Source organism: Tachypleus tridentatus, chromosome 7 (assembly GCF_004210375.1).
Source record: "Tachypleus tridentatus isolate NWPU-2018 chromosome 7, ASM421037v1, whole genome shotgun sequence".
In the NCBI taxonomy this organism is placed as follows: Eukaryota; Metazoa; Arthropoda; class Merostomata; order Xiphosura; family Limulidae; genus Tachypleus; species Tachypleus tridentatus.
This window is the reverse complement of record NC_134831.1, coordinates 54,714,779-54,738,598: the sequence shown is the minus strand read 5'-3', so window position 1 is coordinate 54,738,598 and position 23,820 is coordinate 54,714,779. Positions and strand designations below refer to the sequence as shown.

Genomic DNA, 23,820 nt, shown 5'->3' with positions numbered 1-23,820 from the left:
AGTTCATTTAAAAATTCTAGATTAGTTATTTAATAATAATAATAAAATTTTTGTTATCGAAGTCTGCAGAAACATCAATTAGTTTTGAATTCTGTATAAAGAAAAATAAGAAGAGGTAATTTAATACCTTTATAATATTAAACTTTAGTGATAATTATACTTATCTTTTATAGTAAATCATAAGTTTTTGATTAACAAGTAGTGTAGTTTCTCAGGCTAATATGAAATTATTTGTTTTATTTCTGTCTCCTGTCCCGTAATAGGACTGTGGTAAGTGTACGGATTTACAACGCTAAAATCAGGAGTTTTGATTCGCCTTGGTCGACACAGCAGATAATATGATGTTGCTTTGCTATAAGAAAAACAGACACACACGTCTGTCTTCAAATGATATTGTATGTGAAGCGTGTATGTGAAATGAAGTTATTAGATACAATACACTGTGTTTTATGTTTTATTAGTCACAAAGCAAGCCACTGAATACACATAACAAAGAAGCTCCCTGCTGGTACAGCGGTAAGTCTACGGATTTACAACGCTAAAATCAGGGGGTTCGATTCCTTTCGGGAGGCTCAGCAGATAACCCGATGTGGCTTTGCTATAAGAAAACACATACACACACATAAAAAAGAATTCTTCTACTCTTAGCTTAGATTTTATCAGAAAGAATACCTAATATTTTAATCTACTTTTCATCTTTAAAACTACTTCAAAGTTTTTTTTTTTTTCAGAAGCGTTGTGGAAATAGTTGTACAAGTAGTTTCATCCGTTTTTATTGACAGTAAAGCAAGGAATGACATAAATAGGCATCCCCGTCGCGCCAAACATGCTGGCCCTTTCAGCCGTGAGGGCGTTATAATGTGACGGTCAATCCTACTATTCGTTGGTAAAAGAGTATCCAAAGAGTTGGCGGTGAGTGGTGATGACTATCTGCCTTCCCTCTAGTCTTACACTGCTAAATTAGCAGTGATAGCCCTCTAGTAGCTTTGTGCGAAATGTATAAACAAAACAAAGACATAAATAGTTCGAATTTTTAAAATGAGAAATGTTTTTAAAATTCTAAGAACGTTTTTGAAAATTAAATATAAAAATTCCGAGAAAAACAAATTTGTTTTATGGTGATCCGATAAATATTTTCTACTCTTTGAAATGATAGCTATATTACTAACATTTTTCTAACTAATCTTTAGTTTTATAAAGATTCTCCAACGCAATGATTAAACAATATCTAGATTTACGGGGAAACTGACATTTGTATCAATTCAGTGCCTTTTATCAGTATTACATAATACTAAGAAATCTCGACAGTCCATTGGTAGTCCTCGTGTCTTTAGTCCTCTAGAAATCCGGGCTGCTTCAATGTATCAACCAGTTTCACATACACTATCTTTAATACAAAAGCTAGTTGACCTGTGAAAAATCTAACTTCTTCAGACTTTAGAATTCTAAATACACAGACAGAAATAGCTCTTTTAGACTTTAAAAATGTAAATACACAGACAGAAATAGCTCATTTAGACTTTAAAAATGTAAATACACAGACAGAAATAGCTTTTTCAGACTTTAAAAACGTAAATGCACAGACATTAATAGTTTCTTTAAACTTTAAAAACTAAACACAGAGACAGAAATAGCTTCTCCAGACTTTAAAAATCTAAATATAGAACTAGCTGGCCCGGTATGGCCAAGCGTGTTAAGGCATGCAACTCGTAATCTGAGGGTCGCGGGTTTGCATCCCCATCGCGCCAAATCTGCTCGCCCTTTCAGCTGTGGGGGCGTTATAATATGAGGGTGAATCCCGCGATTCGGTGGTAAAAGAGTAGCCCAAGAGTTGGCGGTGGGTGGTGATGACTAGCTGTCTTACACTGCTAAATTAGGGACGGCTAGCACAGATAGCTCTCGAGTAGCTTTGTGCGAAATTCAAAAACAAACAGAAATCGCTTCTTGTAACTTTAAAAATCTAAAACGCACAGACAAAAATAGCTTCTCCAGACTTTAAAAATCTAAATGCACAGACAGAAATAGCATTTTCAGACAGTATATTATTAATTTTACATCCGAGGCACTGAAAATTCAACATGTAAGCCTTGTAAGGGAAACTTCTCAATACGTAATAAAAAGAAAACATAAGGATTTTTGGTTTTTAGTTTGATAACGTTTTAACTTCCAGAACGCACTACAGTTGATTGTTATGCGTGGCTATTTAAAAATATTATGTACGCATAAAGAAAGAGAAGTATGTTGTTCTAAAACACTGATTATAATTAAATAAAATATCGAAATAATGATTGAATGAATAGAGATCGAATTGTCTCTCATGTCAGTTTATTTTCACAAGTGTATTCTGTTTTTCTCGTTGAATCATTTTCAGTCACAGAAATCCGGATTATCGCGTTGTAAGTCCGCAGACATACCGCTGTGACATTCGAGGGGCTGATTACTTGATATATATATATGTATATAACACTGAAGATTTGTATTTCTTTTGAATTAAACCAGAATAGATAACTGCTTAAACACATAAGTTTGAAGCATTAATTAGAAACACATAATATATTAGTGGAAAGGTATAAAATTAATTTAGGGTTCATGTTTTAACAATAAGTAGACGTTAAACACAATAATGGAAAAATATCTCTTTTGAAAACCAATATATGTAAATATCTTGCTATTAATCAGCCTATACACCACACTGAGTACAATGTACTTTCAAAGCTACTTGTGTTTTCAACTACAGTATTCTAAATATATCTGAATAGCTTATAAAAAATGGATGAAAAATGCAGCTTCTGATAGCGCCCCACTGTCATCAGTGGTACACTGTAGCCTCCTACCGCAATCATTAACAGTTGGGACAGCACAATTAGGGTAAAACTGTGGGCTTCTCTATCATAAAGATACATTTTTTGAAGACGATAAACCCACTTGAAACTAAAATGTATTTCAAAAGGGCTGGTATAGGTATTAACACTTTTATTGATAAGGAGAGAACAACCTTTCTTAACCTGAAGATGACCTAGGGAGGTCGAAACGTTGTTCTCTCCTTATCAATAAAAGTGTTAATACCTATACCAGCCGTTCTGAGATATAAGGATACATTTTCATGCAATGCTTTGAATTGCATTAAGTGTGTTTCACCACTTCACAAATATTTTTGCTAATCGTTTTGGATTCAGTGCGGTCGTGTTTCACGTCAAATTAAAAATTCTAACTACCATTAAAAACGGTGTATCGCTTGCATGTCCCACTTTCTCCCAAATGTTTGAATAAACGTTTTGTCGTTTGTTTATTTTGAATTTCGCGCAAAGTTACTCAAGGGCAATCTGAGCTAGCCATCCATAATTTAGCAGTGTAAGACTTTCAGACGTGAGTATGTATGGTTCGACGGGGATTCGAACCCGTGACCCTCAGATTACGAGTCGAACGTCTTAACCCACCTGGCCACTTTGATTAAGAACTGCTGTTCTTGCGTTACTTTCACTTTACAATACATACATATATATATATATAACAAGTTTTCGTAAGTAGCTGCTCAGGACCATGTCAGGGTTGTTTTTTACTAAGCACAAGCTACGCGAATATTATCTGTGCTATACCTGCTACAGGTATCGAAACCCAGTTTTTAGCAGTATAAGTCTGCAGACATGCCGATGAGGGCCAAATGAATAGAGAGCATCTTGCAATGACTTTACAGATAATGGGTGTTTATTTTCGGTCGTATGAAGGCTTTGTAATGCTCTTGAAATGACGAATTAGAGAGGTCAGGAAAAGTCCAGGGAAGTAACTATAGGCCATATGTCAGAGCCCTTTTTCTGACATATGCATTTTTAAATATAACGCTATGAATTTCTAGATATATTAAATTGTTTCGTGCACAACATATCATTCCAAACATAACAAATGTTTCACGCTTAAATTTTGACATGTCCAACAGTCCTTAATTTTTCTTGTTTTAAATTTATGTAATTCGTGTAAGCAGGTGATTAAGTAGAGATGATGTACGTTTTACTAAAACGATGCTGAATATGCAAATGAGCAATGTAGGCCATAACAACTGCTGATGTAAAAATGGCATTAACTTACACTTTTATGTTGTTTAACACTTATGTACAAAAACAATACGATTACAACAAAAACAGACTGTTTCAGGAAAGGTAGGTAACTGTTTTTTTCAATACAAAATATCCGTACACTAAGATCATAAAGATGTAGAACTTCCAAAACGGGTATATGCCCTGTACTTAATGTTACCATGATACAAAGGAATATGAATCAACTTGGAGTTCTAGGGCCATTTCATAAATTTTCATATTTAGTACAACAGAGTGGAAGTGCTTGAATTCAACAAACAATCAATATTATGTGCGCCCCCTTTTGTTTTAATAACTGCAGACAGCCTTTCATGCATTGTTGCAATATATTTAATGAAAGTGTCGATTGGAATGTTACGACAAATGTCTCTAGTACACTCCCATAAAGTTTCTTTAGAAGTAACATTTTTGATCCATCAAATCCCAGATATACTCAACTGGGTTGAGATCGAGCCACATTGTGGCCATTGCATCATTTGAATGACTCTAACAGCTTCTTTCTTAGCGAAGTAATTTCTGCATAGATCGGATGAATATTTGGGGTCATCATCTTCTTGGTAGTCGAATCCTTTACCAATAATACCCAAACCACTGGGTATACTTTTGCTGGTCCATTATTTTATATATTTTACAAACATCTCCTGTCGCCTTAGCAGAAGAAAAAATCCCCAAATCATCACACTGCTTCATGGTAAGTGTTATGCATTGAGATGAGAATCTTTCACTTTTCTTTTGCCAGATGTACAACCTACGCTTTAACCCAAATATTTTAAACTTGGATTAATCAGTCCATAACACTCTTTTCTAATTTCCAGTTTTTGTATTTTTTAACAAATTGCAGTTTTTACAATGTTTTGAGACCAAATTAAATGTTTTAACTGCTACACGACCAAACATTCCATTCTCATTGAGTCTTCTTGATACTGTATATCTGGACATTTTTCTGTCATTTGGTACATGATCGTTTACCTCATGCTTGATATCAGTTGTAGTCTTCCTTCTGTCCCGAAGGTCGCATAAACGAGATATTTAACATAAGTATCACTGAGATTAGGTTTTGACTCTTCCTTTCCTATATTCTAGCTTACCTGACTCTAAAAATAGCAGATACTCTAAAAAGAGCGTTTCTCGTACATCTCACACTTTCGTTTTGATCCCCATCTTCTTGGACATCAAATTTCGGGCAAATCGATTGCTTGCCTTTTCCTTACGGACCAATCGTAGCTATGGCTATAATCGCCTCTTTACACAGGTGGAACTCAGCTTGCTTTTCATTGGTCTGGCAGTACATCAATCAGACCTCTTGATGTTCACTATGAGATGCTACACTATCTCTCTCCTGCCCTTTTTGCTATTTATTCTTCTATTTAATTCAAACGGATCTGGCAAGAGAAGTGTCGTCAGGTTCACAAAGAAAGAGGTAACTGACCGGAAGCTGACCACATGTTTGAAAGGGATTGTGTAACTGAGTGTTGGAATGTAGAGGGCGGTATTAGATGTTTGAATATATAATTTTATTTATTTTATTATATTAATATAGGTATAAAGGCGTTCCTTTATATTGGTTTATTTTGGGTTTAAGTTGTTGTATAAGTAAGGCTTCTTTAATTTTGCGTTTGTTTATGTTTGTTTCTTTATTTAGTATTTGAGTGTTTTCTATGGTTATGTTGTGTTTATTTGACTTGCAGTGTTCGAAAACGTGTGAAGGTGACTTTTATGTTCTTTGAATCTGGTTTCCATTTTCTACTTGTTTCTCAATATAGAAGTCGTGGCAGTTATCACATTGTATTTTGTAAATAATGTTGGTGTGGTGCTTGTCAGTGTAGTTTTACATAGTATAGACCTCAGTTTTGTGCCTGGTTTTGAATAAATTTGGTAATAACTGGAATGTCATATTTTGTTACTAGTTTTTGCCAAATGTTGGTTATTTGTTTGCTGATGTCAGGAATATATGGTATACAGCAGTATATGGTTTCGTGATTTTTTGATTCATGAGATATATTTACTTTTGTTGGTTGATTTTGCTTTCTGTCTAGGTGTGTGCGTATAATGTTTTCTACGGTTTGTGGAGGAAAGTTATTGATATTGATGAAGTATTGTTTTATTTTGTCTAATTCATCGTTAATTTTATCTGGAGAGCATAGTTTTATGGCTGTGTTTATTTGTTTTCTTAGTATGTTGAGTTTTTGTTTTATTTCATGTGCTGAGTCTCAAGGAATGTATAGTCCAGTATGGGTGATTTTTCGGTGGATTTCTGTTTTGAATTGTGTGTCGGTTCTTGTAATTTTGAGGTTAAGAAATGATATTTGATTGCTTTCTTCCTGTTCACATGTGAAGTTAATGTTGAGATGTATAGAGTTAATGTGACTGAAAAAATTAAGTATGTGTTCTGTAGATCTGAATCCTGCACCCGTGTCATCTACATATCTGTACCAGTATAGTGGTGGATGTAATGCTGTGTTAATTGCTTGTGTTTCAACTTGTGCCATAAAAATATTGGCTAGAACTGGTGATACTGGGTTGCCCATGCTTAGGCCATTTGTTTGTATATAGTTTTGGTTGTTGAACATGAAGTTTGTCTTTATCGTGGTGAATTATATGAGGGTTGCTAACTGGTTACTGGGAATTTCTATAGTTGGGTTAGGATCTCGGATATAGAGTTCTAAGGCTATCTTGCAGGCTTCAGGGGTTGGAACTTCTGTAAAGAGGGATATAACATCGAAACTGGCCATTAAGGCTTTATGAGTAAGTTGATTTAGATTGGACTTGAAATTAAAAGAGTCTTTGATGAATGAGCTGGCTGATGTTACATATTTGGAGAATACCCATGCTTTGTATTTACCAGATTGTAATTAAACGATTCATGGGTAGACATTATTGGTCGTAATGGACAATCTGGTTGTTTTCTTGATGCTTGGTGCCGAGCTATTGTTCTCTATTTCTCTAAGTCTGGGAAAGACCTAACATTTATTTCTAATGATCATCCAACTACTCTGATGAGCTGTCGCTGTAAGAACTTAGAGAAGATAATTACTGCTTGTCTTGCTTGTTTACTAGAATCAAACAGCATTCTCTTGTCCACCGAGTGTGGGTTTCGACGACAGCACTCCATCATGGACCATCTGATTCCACTTGAAACGTCGATTAGGGAAGCTTTCCTCAAGAGGAACATCTTTCCTTGTTATTTGACTTTGAGAAACTTACAACACCAAGTGGATGTACTGCATTTTCTAGGATTTCTACTTCTTGTGAGTTGCATGGCCAATTACCCAATTTTGTCTACAACTTTTTACTAAACAGTCGATTCCAGTTCCATGTGGGTTCAACGCTTTCCCATTATTTTCTACAGGACTTGGAGCCCCTTAGGGCTCTGTATTGAATTTCACACTTTTAAGTATCGAAATCAATGCTATTACTAAATAACTTACTCTTATTGTTATAAATGGGATCTATGTCAAAAACTTCCAGACCTCATGTTGGTCATTGAAAATAAATTGTATTTAGTTGCCATCCACTAGGGCATACATCCTGATCCTGCACTCAGTCTTGGTGATGTTGTTCTTCCCATGGTCCCTGAGATAAGTTTCTTGGGCTTATCTTTGACTATAACTTGACCTTCATTCCATACATAAAGCAGCTACGTGTCACGTATGCAAGGGCGAGCGCTGAACATCCTTCATATTCTTTCTTCTTTTTCTTGAGAAGTAGATCAATGTTGTATACTCAAGATATATTGCGTCTTCATTCGATCTAAACTGGTCTATGGATCTCTTATCTATGGTTCTACCAGTCACAACTGCCCACGTTTTACTGTCATGCCGCCGTTACGACGAATGAGGGCATTATCTTAGACATATTTGTTTCCATGGGTTTACTCCTGATGCTGTACAGTGTCATTGGTGATGATGATACTGTACATTGGCCTTTTTAATTCTAATTAGGTTTTTTAACTGGCCGTTTAACTTTCTTTAGTTTTACTCTGATTCATTTTTACATTTTATAACGGTTTTATCTTACGATTATTCTACCAGTTGTTTGGTGTAGAAAGCCCAGTTGTTTTGCGCCAATAAACGCCAAAAAGCCAGCCAACTAGACTCATCATGATCTGACTATTAGGGCCCCATACCAGGAAAATTATGAAGTCAGCAGCAGCAGGTTGATAGATGAGTTTTGATAAGTTATGTCATTGACGGTCACACTTAGCATATTGACAGGCAGAAGAATCGTTTTCGTCAATGGCTGGCAGTAACTATTTCAGTTAGCGAAATACTACGAATGATGGTGCCATTATAAAAATACCCACCAACAACAACCCCATCCAGTGCGTTAGTCAAGAGCCAAATTTTCCATTGGAGCATGAAAAGTAAAAGAAACCATAGTGTTCAAGGCCAGATAGAGCATTATTTAAATGGATTTGTTTGTTTGTTTTGGAATTTCGCACAAAGCTACTCGAGGGCTATCTTTGCTAGCCGTCCCTAATTTAGCAGTGTAAGACTAGAGGGAAGGCAGCTAGTCATCACCACCCACCGCCAACTCTTGGGCTACTCTTTTACCAACGAATAGTGGGATTGACCGTCACATTATACGCCCCCACGGCTGGGAGGGCGAGCATGTTTAGCGCGACGCGGGCGCGAACCCGCGACCCTCGGATTACGAGTCGCACGCCTTACGCGCTTGGCCATGCCAGGCCCCATTTAAATGGAAGAGAGTTGATTCTGTTTCGTGACGTATTTAGTTTAAATGCAATGGGAAGATCATAGACCAATAATTGTATTTATAATGTAGGAACTTATGATGACCTTTAAAAATTACTGTAAGAGAATAAAGAAATGAAATGAGATATCTTGAAGAAAAGTGAAACTAAAATAATTAGAGAAGGCTTGGTAGAAACGAAAGAAGTATGGATACATGTGGCATAGAAGACAGAACAAAAACAACAAGTAAAATACGTAGTGTTTCTCATCCATCTAAAAATGGAAAACTATATTACAAGCTATCACACACAGTCAACCAGAGTGATACCTCTAGATATACGTTTCAATGAAAATGAAACAATGAAAGTAGTTCAAGTTTACTTTCCAATATTTGATAATTATAATGATGAGATAGAGAAAATTTATGATGATTTGCAAGAAGTACTAGAGAAAGCAAAGGAAATTACTCATAAGTTATTTCAATGTCAAAATAGGAATTCAAAAGACAACGATCCATTCTAAAGTATAGTTAAACATGGCATAAATCAAAGTAACAATTGAGAAGAAAGACTTATTGAGTTTGTAGAAAATAAACAGTTAGTAATAAGAAAACTTCTTCAAGAATAAAGAGAGATATTGGATATGAGAAAACCCAGCTGTAAACATGAAGACCAAATTGACTTCATACTAGTGAACAAAACGTAAATCATGAAACATTGTGAAGTCATAATTAAGGCAGACGTTGGAAATTATCACAGAATAGTGAGTATAAGAAGTAATATAAATAAAAGATTGATGAGACTTAAAACTATTCTATAGAAGAAACCTTTCAAGATCAATATTAACCAGCTAAGTGAAAATTAAAGACAGTTTATGAGTTGAATGTATGAAACATATTTGGGGTACAGGAGGAAGACCAAGGTCAAGATAACTTCAGTAAAAAACTAAATGAGATTTTAATCGAAGAAACAAAATAAAAGGTTTTCAAAATGAAATGAGGTGTATGAGCTATATAAAGAAACTGGATGTCAGTAGACAGGAATTAAAACAAATAGAGAAGGAAGAGAAAGTTGAATATATTGAGTTAACAAAGATAATGAGGAAGAAACAGATCAAGAAAAATAAAGAAACAAACGGTTTTGAAACTTGTAGAGGACTTGACGGTATCAACAGGGTGATTGTAAACAGTAAAGTAAACTTAATAAAAACACATAATGAATCACTACAAATGATGGAATGGAAATAGTTTAGATACATGCAGATTTGTACAGTTTTATATATATCAACTGTTAAAGGTGAAATGAAAAGAAAACTGATTTGTGATAATAAAATAGCGGATAGAACAGGAGTACCAAACATTTTAGCCTGGGAAATAGAGAATGCATTGAATGAGATGAAAAGTAGAATATTTTGAAAGGAGGTAAAACTGAAACACTAAGGCAGGTAACAAAATTGTTTAACAAGATATTGGAGTTAAGAGAGATACCAAAGAAATAGAAAATATAAATATAAATATAAATATAAAAAGAAATATAAAAAAGTGACACAAGCAAGATATAAAAAATTTCTGTTCCATAAGTCTACTATCTCACTTATATAAACTATTCATGACAGTATTTCAAAAAGATAAGAAAGAGAACAAGGAAAATATAAGAAAAAATCTTAACAGCAGACTATTTAAATGCAACTAAACAAATAGTAAAAAAAATCAAATGAATGCAATTTACCTTCATAGCTGGAATTTATAGGTTATGAAAAAGCATTTAACTCTGTATAACACAATGTTATATTAAATGCATTAGCTATAATAGACGTCAATCTATCGTATATCGAAGAGATATGGATACAGAAGAAACAGTAAAAATACATCTTGGTAAAGAAATACCACAGTAATAAAGATAGAAAAAGGGCAAGACAAGGTGATCCAATATCTCCAAAAGTGTTTATAGCAAAAGTTACAAAATAAAGGTACAAAAATAGATGGTGAAAAATTAACAGACGTAAGTTTTACAGATGATGTAGCTCTTTTTAAAAATTCAGCAAAAAATATAAAAGCGCTATTATCTAGTGTGAATAACTAGCAAGAAAGCGGAATTAAAAATACATGGGGAGGTCAAAACGTTGTCCTCTACTTTTTTTTAGTAAATGGTTTATTACCTATCCCAGCTGTCTTGAGATACACGAATATGGCTATACTTTGAAATGTATATAAAAAAAGTCTAGATAATCAAGATATCCTCATTACTTTGAAGAAAGAGCTCATGAATCGGTGTGTATTACCATCCTTAACATACGGCAGCCATATGTGGGAACACACAACAGAAGTAAAGATAAAGATAAAAACCTCACAAAGAACTGTTGAGTGAAATATACTTCCTATAACACTACAAGACATATGAAGAAATAAAAGAAAAGAAAACCAACATATATAATAGATACAATAAAGTTCATTCTAAGAGCTAAATGGTAATAGGCTGGGCATGTAGCAAGATATTCCAATAATAGGTGGACATTTAGAACAATGGAATGACAACATACGATAGAGAAAAAATCTAAGGGAGGATTAAAGAGAAGATGAAGGAATGATATAATAGTAGAATCAGCAATCAGGTGGATACGATATGTTGAGGATAGGAAATAATAGACTGGTCCCAACGTTTTTATTTCAAGAGGTAGTAGTTCAAGTCTAAGTTTTCTCCTTTGAAAGTAAAATTCAAATATCCAGATACGCACTTATGAGTTATACTTCTCACAGATCTATTCGAAATATGGATTAGGATTATTATCATTCATTACTATTTGAAACGTCATGATTCTTACATCTTTAATTACATTATTTATATATACAATACCTACGAACATTATTATTTTCTCACCAGATATTATAATGTTTCCAAATTAACCTATAATAATCATATTTTCATAGAATCAAAATTTTCTGGTCAATAGGCTATTTATTTGTTACTTAAATTTGCAAAGAAATGAAAACAGTTGAAAATTATAATGGGGTTATAGAGATAAGTATTAAATTACGTTATGAAAAAAAAACAATAGTAAGGTTCTTAGAGAAATACCTCTTTCATTCATAACCTCAAAATGATCAATATTCCATGGATGTTTCCAGGACTTCAATTAGATTACAACAGAAGGAATGACAAAGAATCCAAAAACACAATAAAAAGAAATTGTGGTTCGTTTCTTAAACAAAAGTTTCTTGTTGGATTAATGATTGTACTGTAGCTGTCTTATCTGAATTGTATTAAGATTGATGTTTCAGGTGTGAGACTTAAAGTAAATATTCAACTATACTTTCTCAAAAGTGAAATGTAGCTCCTGACATTGGATAAATATAACTGTTTGATTATTTAATGAAACTTAAACAAATACAAGTTTCACTTTATTGAATTGTAATATATCTTGAATGCACCTAACATATTCTATTTTTACGATAAATAATATGATTAAAAACATATATTATTATGACTAACATTACAACATATATATCTTAAATTACTTAAATTCTGTAGATGAACAATTTGTATTAGGATATTAAAAGACATTTCAGGTGCAAAACCCTCTGTCAATATGATTTTCATTTTACTTCAAGATATGCTAGGTTTATGTTATTTATAATATGTAATCTTCTGCTATTACTATATTGTTCTAAAACAATATGGAAATAAAACGAGCAACCCATACAATAGAAAAACCGAACATCAAAAGGAAATAGTATGCTTGAAACAGCAAGAGGTTATGATTTTGAGAAGTTACACTGTTCTTAAAGAACTTGAATAATTGTTAAAAGTTGTGCACCAGAGGACAGAACTATCAATGAGTGATATACAATGATCATGTTTACAATAAATATCAACAGGTTTTATACAGTAAAGCCTGAAACTGATGATCTGTTAGTTGTTGTTGTTGTTTTTGAATTAAGCACAAAGCTACACAATAGGCTATCTGTGCTCTGCCTACCACGGGTATCGAAACTCGGTTTTTAGCGTTGTAAGTCCGCAGACATTCCACTGAGCCACTGGGGGGCTTTTTTAGTTAAATTTTCCTTTCAGACAAGTTGATAATAAATATTTGATCCCATGACTTATTTATCTATTTGTAATTCGTATTTATAATATGTTTAAACTTCTAATAAATAAATCTGGTGACTAAAATAATTTATAGACATTAGCACATGTTTTCATATCTTTCGTGCAACGATTCCATTTGCTTATGATATTGACTGATAAACAGAAATAATAATAAGTTTGGTGCTTCAGTACATAATCTTTGTTGTTGTTGAAAATGCTCCAGATTTGAATTTTTTTAAGAAATCAGTTTTATCAAAAATTTTATAATTTTCTCACAGAGTAAGTTGACTTGTTCAGCATTCTTCAATGTAGCTTTTAAATTTAGAGTCAACTAGATATGTATTGGAAGAAAATTACGAATAAATAACTTTACATAAAAAGCTCATAATACGAGGGCTGTTCAAAAACTACGCGGACTGACGTCATAAAACAAAATGTACTTTATTTAGAAGTAACAGGTCTGGGACCCCTTCAAAGTACTCTCCTCCCCAACGCACACACTTATCCCAACGGTGTTTCCACTTGTTGAAACAGTCCTGGTACGCTTCTTTTGTAATGTCCTCCAGCTCCTTCGTCGCATTTGCCTTAACCTCGGGAATCGTCTCAAATCTTCTTCCTTTCAAGGGTCTTTTGAGTTTGGGGAACAAGAAAAAATCGCAAGGAGCAAGGTCAGGTGAGTAGGAGGTGGGGAAGAACAGTGATCAAGTGTTTGGCCAAAAACTCACGAGTTCTGAGGCACAAATTTCGCAGCAACGCGGTGCATCTTCAATGTTTCGGTCAAAATCTCGTAACAAGATCCAACTGATATCCCACACTCTTCTGCAAGCTCCCTGACAGTCAGACATCGATTTGCCCGCACCAGGGTATTGATTTTGTCGACGTGTGGGTCGTCAGCTGACGTGGAAGGACGTCCAGAACGCTCATCATCTTCAATGGACTGTCGACCATCCTTAAAACGTTCATGCCACTTGAAACATGCCGTACGCTTCATAGCAACATCACCGTAAGCCGTGTTAAGCATACCAAAAGTTTCAGTCGCAGAGTTTCCAAGTTTAACACAAAATTTCACAGCAAGTCGTTGCTTCTTCAGGTCATTCAACCGACTGGAACCAACTGGAGCCGCGCAATTCAAACAGTCCGCGTATTTTTTGAACAGACCTCGTACAGTAAAGATTAATTCAAATAGATATATATTCATACTCTAAATACGTGATTTTGTTCCGAAAGTTGAGAACACAAAAGTAGTATTTCAAACATTCTAAGTTTCTATACAAAGAATAGCATAATTGCAGGAGGGGTTTATGAATGTCGAATAGTTTTTATAGAATAAAATTGGCTGTTCTACATTTTTCTACTAAGTATTTAATATTTCAGTCTTGTGTTTTAATTTCTTTTTTTTTGTAAAGTCAGTCTTTATTTCCAAGTTTCATTTCAAGAGTAATAATTAAAATATTTATTTATTTATTTATTATTTTGTTTACTTTGCCTAACACAAAATGAAGTAGCCAAAATTAATGAATGAAATATTTTTTATCTTTTGAATAATACAAGAATAAAACACTGAAACAAGAAATTAAATTAAAATATTAGATAAACATGTACTTTATTTATTGTTATGTTAAAGAAAGTAACACAAGAGGCACAAAAAGTTTATTTATACCCAGAGTTTTTTTAGAAAAAACATTAGTAACACATCCATTTTTATGTATGTAAAAGACTTGAGCAATTGAACAAAAACATGCCACATATCGTTAATATACAATTCATAAATTCAAAATTACAGCGAACATTATTTCTCCTATGACTTTCAGAGGTATTGAAAGGAAAGTTATAGTTGAATTACTAAACAAACGAAAATAAAATATTAAAATAAGTTGTTCGTGATAATGAATCACGATTGCATTGTATTTATTTGGTGTTTTGTTTTATGTTATTTACGGTAATATCATGAAACTTTCATATTTACTGTTTCCTTGAAAACAAGATGGCCGAGCATCTATTTTTGTAAAATTATTATCGTTATAGTAAGGTTTTGTTTATTTCACTTCATAAAGGGCTACCTTTTTCATTTTTAATTTCATATACCTCCTTGACATCAGAGTCTATAGCACTAAAATTCACGTTTCGATACGCCTGGTGAGCATAAAACAAAAATCCTATTGCGTAGTTTTAATTATTTTGCTTAATCACAAAACACTAAAGTGAAAATAAACCTAAAAATATGTGTTTTCTCAGTAATTCATTTAATCAAATCGAATGTGTACTTTATAATCCTTTTAATGAACATTTTTCTGGTGTACAAAACCAAACTATTTTTACAAGGTACTGTTTTCCTATAATTAAAAAAACTTTCATGATTAATCGTTATTCGTTTAGAAGTAGAAAATGAGATTCTCTTTCACCTTTTTATTAGAAATAAAATTACAGTAAGAATCGACTGCCATTAATGGGTTGAGATATAATTAGGTATACAAATATCATATCTAGCAGATATATTTTAGCCGTGATACTAAACTGCAGCTATGACGCCATCTTTCTGAAAAGTAGGAATATGACGTCATTGCCTATCCTTGTTCCCATACTCTGAGGCAGCATCTTTGGACACAAAAGTAATGCCTTCAACGCATAATTAAAAGGTTACGAGACTGAAGAAACTCGTATCTTTTGTTTATTTAGCTTACATGATGAAATTTCATGATCTCAGAATATTTAATAATTTCACATTCATGATGTTAGAAAAATATGGAGGTTCAAGAAGTCTTGATACAAGATGGTTACAACCGTATAACCCGAGTATTTTCGAAATATGGACCTCTCTTCTTCAGAAACATATTATGTAACTATTAGCAATTTAACACTTGAAAATTTGTTTCCACCTGTGTATTTCGACATTTAACGTCTAGTTCTATATTTGCATTTTGATTTTTAATTGGTTAACTAACTTTCTTTTAAATATGATTAAAAATTTTGCTGGTAAATTAGGGCAACCCTGTTTCTTGGTGAGGTTAAAAGGTAGATATATAAAGTTGTATATAGCGAGGCGAAATTTGAAAGTAATGAAAAAGAGTAACTATCATTCTTCCAGCAGTTTTAGTTGTTGAAATTCTGGACGAATATTTTTAAAACTAATTGTTTGATTTCAAAGATGTAGAAAGTAGTAACTGCTGAAGCCAGTATGTTTTATCTCTCATCTTTTTTCTAATTTTATCAAATATTGTTAGTATTGTAAAAATCATCCTTTACTAAAACCTAATCCTTGACTCATTTAGTCTGAAAATTCATGTTGTAAAGAGAGACTTTAACGTCTTGTTAATTTAGAACTCTATTGAAAATATACATAACTAAGTACAGGATTCCGTGTTATGTGGGCTCAATACTTTTGTTTCTGATTAAAAAAAACATGCGACATATTACATTGTATGTAACAGATGCACTTTATTTAACATACATGCATAACATCATTTGTTCATAAAAGAGCTCTAAAGAGACATTATAGAATTGTCAATTTGTTTCCAGTGGAAGTCAAAAGCTAAATGTTGTGAGGTTTCAGTTTTCTTTTCTTATATCGCCAAAATCGTAAAAGTAACGACATTCAGCAAGTTTGATCACTTCATCCTGTATCAAGCAAAGATATCACAAGTTCATATTAATAAATACATTTGATGCTTTCATTTTCAATATAAATCATTGATCATACATCTACAAATATAAAAAGATAAAATTATAGATACAAATGTGAATCATTTAACAAGAACATGGAAATAAATGAATGTCGTACAATTTCGCTATAACAGATTCACACCTGGTTAGATGTCTATTAATTTAGTTGCTAGCCTGTTGAAGTTTATTCAATTTTTGTTCCTTCGATAAGACAAATTAATGCTTTCGCTAGCTTCAAAGTTTAATTAATTAATTTATGTATCCAATTACTTAATTTAATACAGTTCAAATAAGAATTATTATTATGTTTTTAAATGTCACCGAAGAGGAATTATTAAAAATCTTGAATGGAAAAATCAAATTTCAAATAATTAAACCTTAATTTGATGTTCCAGTTGCCAAAAATAATTGTTTTGAAGTTCAATGCATTCACTTGACTTCAGGTATTAAACAAATTTTTCTTCGTTCTATTTCGTTTATCAAGATGTAGGACATTTACGACTTGAAGTATCAGTGTGTATCTCTGACAGTGATGGTGGATTGTCATCATATAGTTAATTATGAATTTAAGTAAAAAAGCTCTTTTATATTCCCTTAACTTACCGATATTTATTTGTTTATAGTTAAACACAAGGCTACATAACGGGTTATTTGTGCTCTGCCAACCACGATATAGTAACTCGGTTTCTAGCGCTTTAAGTCCGCAGATATTCCACTCACAAGAATACAAGAACAGTTAAATAGTCAAAGAATAGTTAAAGGTAGCTCAAGAAAATATTTTTTATACCGTAAAATATATATTTATACATTCAATTTTTTTGTGAAAGTTCTACATAGTTTTATTTGATTTTAAGTAGGAGGTTCACAGTAATTCGTTGAGAAATCTAATATTTATATATTAGATTTCTTTTAAATAAAACTACGTTTGTAGTTGTATTTGCTATCATTGGCTGGTTACAGATTTTTAGGTAGTGGTGTAATTTCTAGATTTGTTTCCATAATGATAAACTTTGAATCTAGAAGATATTAAGTTAAAAAATACGTTATTTGTGTTCGAGATAACACACGCTATTTTAACAGAAAATAGTGATTTATTTCCAGTATGTTTGATTTTATAATTGTTTCGCTGATACAGCATTTGATTTAATATTTGTTTTTCCAAATTTTATCTATAAACTTGTGCGGTGTTTGTATTATGGCAAAGCTATTATCTTTGACTGTCCCTAAATCTGAACTACTTACCAAAAGGAGAGCAGTTAATCAGATAACCTTTGCAACATATCATCTAAAATAAAGAACTTTCTGTCATATTATAGTCAGCTTAAAGCGCCAGAGATATTTCTGCGTTCTCATACAAATTCGATCTCACCTCGGAGCAAACCGAACATTCTTTAGTACCTTAACCCTTGCAGAATTTTAGCTTTTGCTAAGTTCTATATAGTTCTGCTAAGTTTGGAACTTTTGGCAAGATAATCTAACGCTAATTAATAAGTGCAACAACTTCTGCTTGTTATATATTTCAAAACGATTATCTTGGTATTAATACAAAATTTCAAGCTAAAATCTTCCGACACTATTATTTGTAAATACCAACTTATATAACTGAAGCTTCATTAGAATTGTACCTAAAAAGGAAAGTAAGAGAGAACACATGCTGTTTTATAACCCCCGTGAGATATGTCTGCTGTCTCACATTGCTATAAACCGGGTTTCGACACCCGTGGTGGGCAGAGCACAGATAACCTGTTGTGTAGCTTGGTGCTTAATTTCAAACAAACAAACAAAATTGTTTTATAGCAACGAAAAGTCTTACAACCATTGTTTTGAAAACGAGAAGGAAACTTATTAAATTATTAAGACCAACTTACCAGTGAGGAATGATAGTATGAAGTAATAACACTTCTCAGATAGTCTTGGATATCTTGATGACTAGTTTACAAATTGAACCTCTTATATATTTATACCGTAAAAACTACTTGCCCTGGGATTGGCGGAATTTTGGGACACTAATCTGCGCATGCTCAGAAAAACCGACTGCAGCAATTTCTTGAAAGAAACTTCAGAGCGTGGGTAACATTGGAGCAATAACTAAACAACAAACACTGTTTATTTGCTAAAAAACAACGTATAAAACAACGTTTTACTGAAACAGAAAGTAATATATGAATTTGGTTTTCTTATGTGCAGTGGTGAGATGTTTCATAATATTGTGAATGTCAAATCATTTCTTTTTTTTAAAATATAAACTTGAAGCTAATGCTCTGGTTTCGATGATCAATCAAATATGATAGAAAAAATATTTTTGTCAACATACAATGTAAATGCTTTGTGCAGCATGTAGCTATATTTAAATTAAAACCGTATTGGCGAATCAAAATATCACAGTATATATCTACGATTTTCATTGATATGCATTTAAATCAAACTAGCTTCTCACATTTTTTCTAAATATAATTACAAGAAATTTTGGAAGCAAAATCATTTTACACGTAATTTAAATTTTTGTAGTTATAGGCAATGTGCTAAAGGGAATGTATTTTATCTTAAGAATTGGAGAGCGTTGAAGTAATTGCAAGAAATTTGAAGACTATTCTTTCTCCAGACTAAAATGTTTAATCATGTTACTTTACACTGCTTAGTTTCCAGCTTATTCATAGTAGTAACAGTATTAGCGAAAATAAAGTCATATAGGTAGATATGATTGAAGTTAATACGCAATAAAAAGTTGTTGTTGTTTTGAATTAAACACAAAGCTACAGAACGGGCTATCTGTGCTCTGCCCACTACGGGTATCGAAACCCGGTTTTTAGCGTTGTAAGTCCGCAGACATACCGCTGAACCACTGGGGGGCAATAAAAAGTAAACATAATATTAGAACAAAGTCTCACTTTTAAAATGTAATGGCAATACGTTTTATAATTTTAAGAACATCTTAGATTATCTAATTTTTCTTTCATTATTTCGTAATGCATTTGACAGTGTCATCTTTATTTAATTTTACCAAGTAAGCAAGTTATTTCATGGTTGGTCATCACTCATCAGTAAATTTACAGAATTCCAGTACTAAAATATTCGGTTCAATTTCCTGCGGTAAATAAAACGCAAATAACTTCAAGTGTACATATGTTCTATAAAAATAATATTTTATTGCTTTACTAACGGTTATAATCCACTTCAGTGTTACAGTGATACATCTGCGGAATTATGATGATAGGAATCGGGTTTTGATACCCGTAAGGGCCAAAAATACGTAACTTATTGTGTAGCTTTGCGCTTAGTTACAAACAAACAAACTAAGCTGTATATTTGCTTAAAAATATATATAATCTTTTTTATAATATTGCAGTTTCTTAGAATCTTTTAAGCCGAATTCACATCACCGGAAAAATCCTGTATGAACCTTTGTGTATGCGTATATTTAAGAAATGTATTATTTTTTTAAAATATAGCAATATTTTTGTTGGATATTCCAGTTATTCACACTGATAAAGAAACGAATTAAACAGCCCTAACGTTATGAAAATTTGACAAAATAAGAAATTTGTTTCTTTGTTCAAACTAAACAATGGGTTATCTGTGTTGTGTCACCGAAAATATCGAAACGTGAAGTTTAGTTATAAGTCTTCGGGAGTATGCTTTGGTAAAAAAACAATTTCAAAATAACTAAAAATTACAATAAATTTTCTTTTACAATAACTTTATTTTATCAGTATAACTGCAGTATAGCTACATGTTGTTTAAAGCTTTAGCCTTATTACAAAACATTTACTGTGGTTCCCCAAGAAGGTAAATATAGACTTACAACACAATATAATTTTTTATAATAATAGACAATGTTAAGCCTCTCTAAACAACTATGATTATTCGAACTTTAAACGATGTTTTAGGTTCTTAATCATTAAGGTTTTTCATCACCAAATGAAAATTTAATTCTCCACATTACCGGTAATCAGCTGCTAAACTTGCACATAATATTCGAATAACATCGGAAGAAATCGGACAACCTAGTGTAGATCAATATCGAATATCAAAAAGTGTGTGTTTTCTTGTAACAAAGCCACATCAGGCTATCTGCTGAGTCCATCGAGAGGGATCGAACCCTTGATTTTAACGTTTTTACCGCTGTACGGGGGACATAGAGGAAAGAATGAGCATTTTTAACGCAGCAAAGGGTAAAAAAACTCATTGGTTCGTAACACTGTATGAACTGTGACATCAAAGTCAAAACAGCAGATTATACAGTATCGGAATATTTTACTGGTTAAAAAGCCTGAGGGTGGACGGATCAACTCATGATCTTTTGGTGATCAAAAGTTGTAGCTCTAATAAAATGATACGTAACTGTGTCGCGATAAAACTGACTTAAATTAATGAATGTTTTATTGAATATATTTAAACTAATTTGTTAACAAAAATGACGGTAATTTTAACCATTTAAAGTACATTTCCTTATAGCAGCTTCAAACTTTTCTGTTCGAAGTGTCGTATTGTATAAAACGTTTTGTTTTACAGAACTGCAACATTTACTTTAATTTCATAGTTTTACACAACTGTGATAATTATTTGTATCTATAAGATAAATGTGCAAAATAGTAAATTCTGTATTTTTGCTTCATTTATAGTATATGAAGAAATGAAAAATTTATCCAAACGATAAATAAGAACCAAAGTTACATTCTACAACAAACTTTAAAGGTAATTTTATATTCTTTAGTATCTCTTGAATGAAGATATTTAGAATACTTTAGTATAAACACTCAAATGTTTATAGATGTAGTTGTATTTTTATGTTAACATTTGTATCATGTTCATTCATTAAACGTTTAATATTTTCATTACTTCTTCGTGTCTACAATACATGTTGATACGATGTTTATAATAAAGTCTGTAACACATGTTAAATCACTTTAGGCCTGGCATGGTCAGGTGGTTAAGGCACCCGACTCATAATCCGAAAGTCGCGGGTACGAATCCCCATCGCACCAAACATGCTCACCCTTTCAGCCGTGGGCGTGTTATAATCCCACTATTCGTTGGTAAAAACGTAGCCGGAGAATTGGTGGTGGATGATGATGACTAACTTCCTTCCCTCTCGTCTTACACTGCTAAATTAGGGACGACTAGTGCAATTAGCCCTCATGTAGTTTTGCGTAAAATTCAAAAGAAAACAATCCTTTTGGCTGTGGTAGAAACCAAGTCATACACTAACTTTTTTTTTCAGGGTTTGCTCTCTAGTCCTTACGCAATGCCACCTACAGTCTAGAGTTTTTATAAATAAATTGGTGCGTTCGGTTCTTCCGAACAGGCGCAGATTATTTTATCGCATATTCGCCAAAATCGTAACCGGTACTTTCCAAAATTTGCACGTTAGATAGATATATAAGATGTTTAATCTGGCAAGTTGTCATCATGATATCCAAGACTCAGTCAGGATTCTATTACGTTATATCATCATCCCTCACCAGTAAGTTAATCTTAATATTTTAATACCTTTTATTCAGTTTTCGCTATCAAAATAATAGTTCTCAGACCCTTCGTTACGGTATAAATACTATTATTGTTATTTGCAATAGGTCCAACTTCATATTAATTCTAAAAAGGTGTTTTTACGTAAGGAATAGAAAAAGAAAACTCTATATATACAAATAATACCCTTTACAACTTTTCTTTATAAAAACAAATCCAATGAATTTTTAACACTGTTTGTTGGTGTAAGAAGCTATTTGAATAACAATCATTATAATCTACATATGTTTCTACACTAAAAAAATGGATTTGGAGTATACAATATACAGAAGCCATTGTAGGAAAGGAATATGCGCTAGAATATCTCCGCAAAGGTTCTAAAATTGTGAGAAAAATAATTAAAATTTCGCAACAAGCAAAAATAAAAACAAGTTAAAAGTTATAAAACAATTTTTGGGCTGCGGGCTGGAATCTACCTCGTTCTGAATTCGCGCGTTACTGCAAAATATTTCTGGCATTTTAAGCTGTGTGTGCATTTAAAAGTGACAGACAGTTCCTTAGCTTGAATGGCACGTGGCGGAGTTGTTTTGTTTTTTTGTTTTTTGATTAGCTGGTCTCCTTCAGATCAGAAGTTCACAATTAGACAAATAAGCTCAGTAGCTTTGCCGTAAATACAAAATACAAATATCAAATATCACACAAGCTAAGAGTTTTTATGAAATGGGAAACAATAGTGTTAAATTCTAAAATTTCCCGATCTATAACAGAGTTTGTGAAATGGTTTAAAACTGAAGAAGTGAATATTAAAAATAAATTATATATGAAATTTATTTTCAAATGTTCTAGAACAAAAGTGGATGTGATCGGCTTTAAAGGTTATTATTTGCAGAGTAAAAGTTTACTATTCCTGATTTTTAAAATTTTTCACATGAATTAATTAAATTGCTCCCCCCAAAAAAAAACAAATTCATAGCTAACTTTGATATTACCTACTTAATTACAAAGCCCGGCATGGCCAGATGGTTAAGGCGCTCGACTCGTAATCCGAGGATTGCGGGTTCGATCGCCAGTCACACCAAACATGCTAGCCTTTTCAGCCGTGGGGGCTTTATAATGTGACGGTCAATTCCACTATTCGCTGGGTGGTGATGACTAGCTGCCTTCCCTTTAGATTTACACTCCTAAATTAGGGACGGCTAACGCAGGTAGCTTCTAGCGCAAAATTCAAAACAAACCAAACCTTAATTACAACATACCTATGAATGTAAACAATTAAATTTGTATATCTGACCTCTCACCTAATAGTGTTTCTATAAATGGCGTTCTGAGCCTCAAATGAAAATTATTTTGGTCTTTAATACCAAAAATGTACATTTTCTCTTTAACAACACATTCTTCTAACTTTATGTAAATAAAGACTGCATAGCAGGGCCGCGTAATTTGTTTTACCTATCATTATTCCCCAAGGAACGATTTTATATCTGTTTTAATTGTTCCTTAACGTTAACTGCCATATAATAAATTAAATAGAAACACCTCTCCCTATAAATTAATACCTATTAATACTGATCTCTCCACGACACGTGTTTAGTAAAGGTCACTATTCCAAATCTCATTCTCAACTTGACAATGATTTAAGGAGGTCGAAACCTTGTTATTTGTTTAGTACTTTTTGTATTAATTGTCTGTACTATATATTTATATATATATCATGCCCCAAATTGAAAAAAAAGTCGCGATCTCGCTAACTTTATGTCGCACCCTCAATTTTGTTTTTGCGGCACGTTTTTTCACACTTAAAGTGTTTCTGGTTAGATTAAGGTA

The 23,820-nt window shown here is 32.7% G+C and overlaps 1 long non-coding RNA gene across 1 annotated transcript; it reads right to left on the bottom strand.

The window, feature by feature from the left end:
* Nucleotides 1-16,280: 16,280 nt before the first annotated feature.
* On the bottom strand, nt 16,281-18,466 carry LOC143258000 (uncharacterized). Its single transcript, XR_013032084.1, has 2 exons — nt 18,399-18,466; nt 16,281-16,485 (listed from the first exon to the last, which is right to left on the bottom strand). It is a non-coding gene; the product is annotated as an uncharacterized LOC143258000 (long non-coding RNA).
* Nucleotides 18,467-23,820: the final 5,354 nt, after the last annotated feature.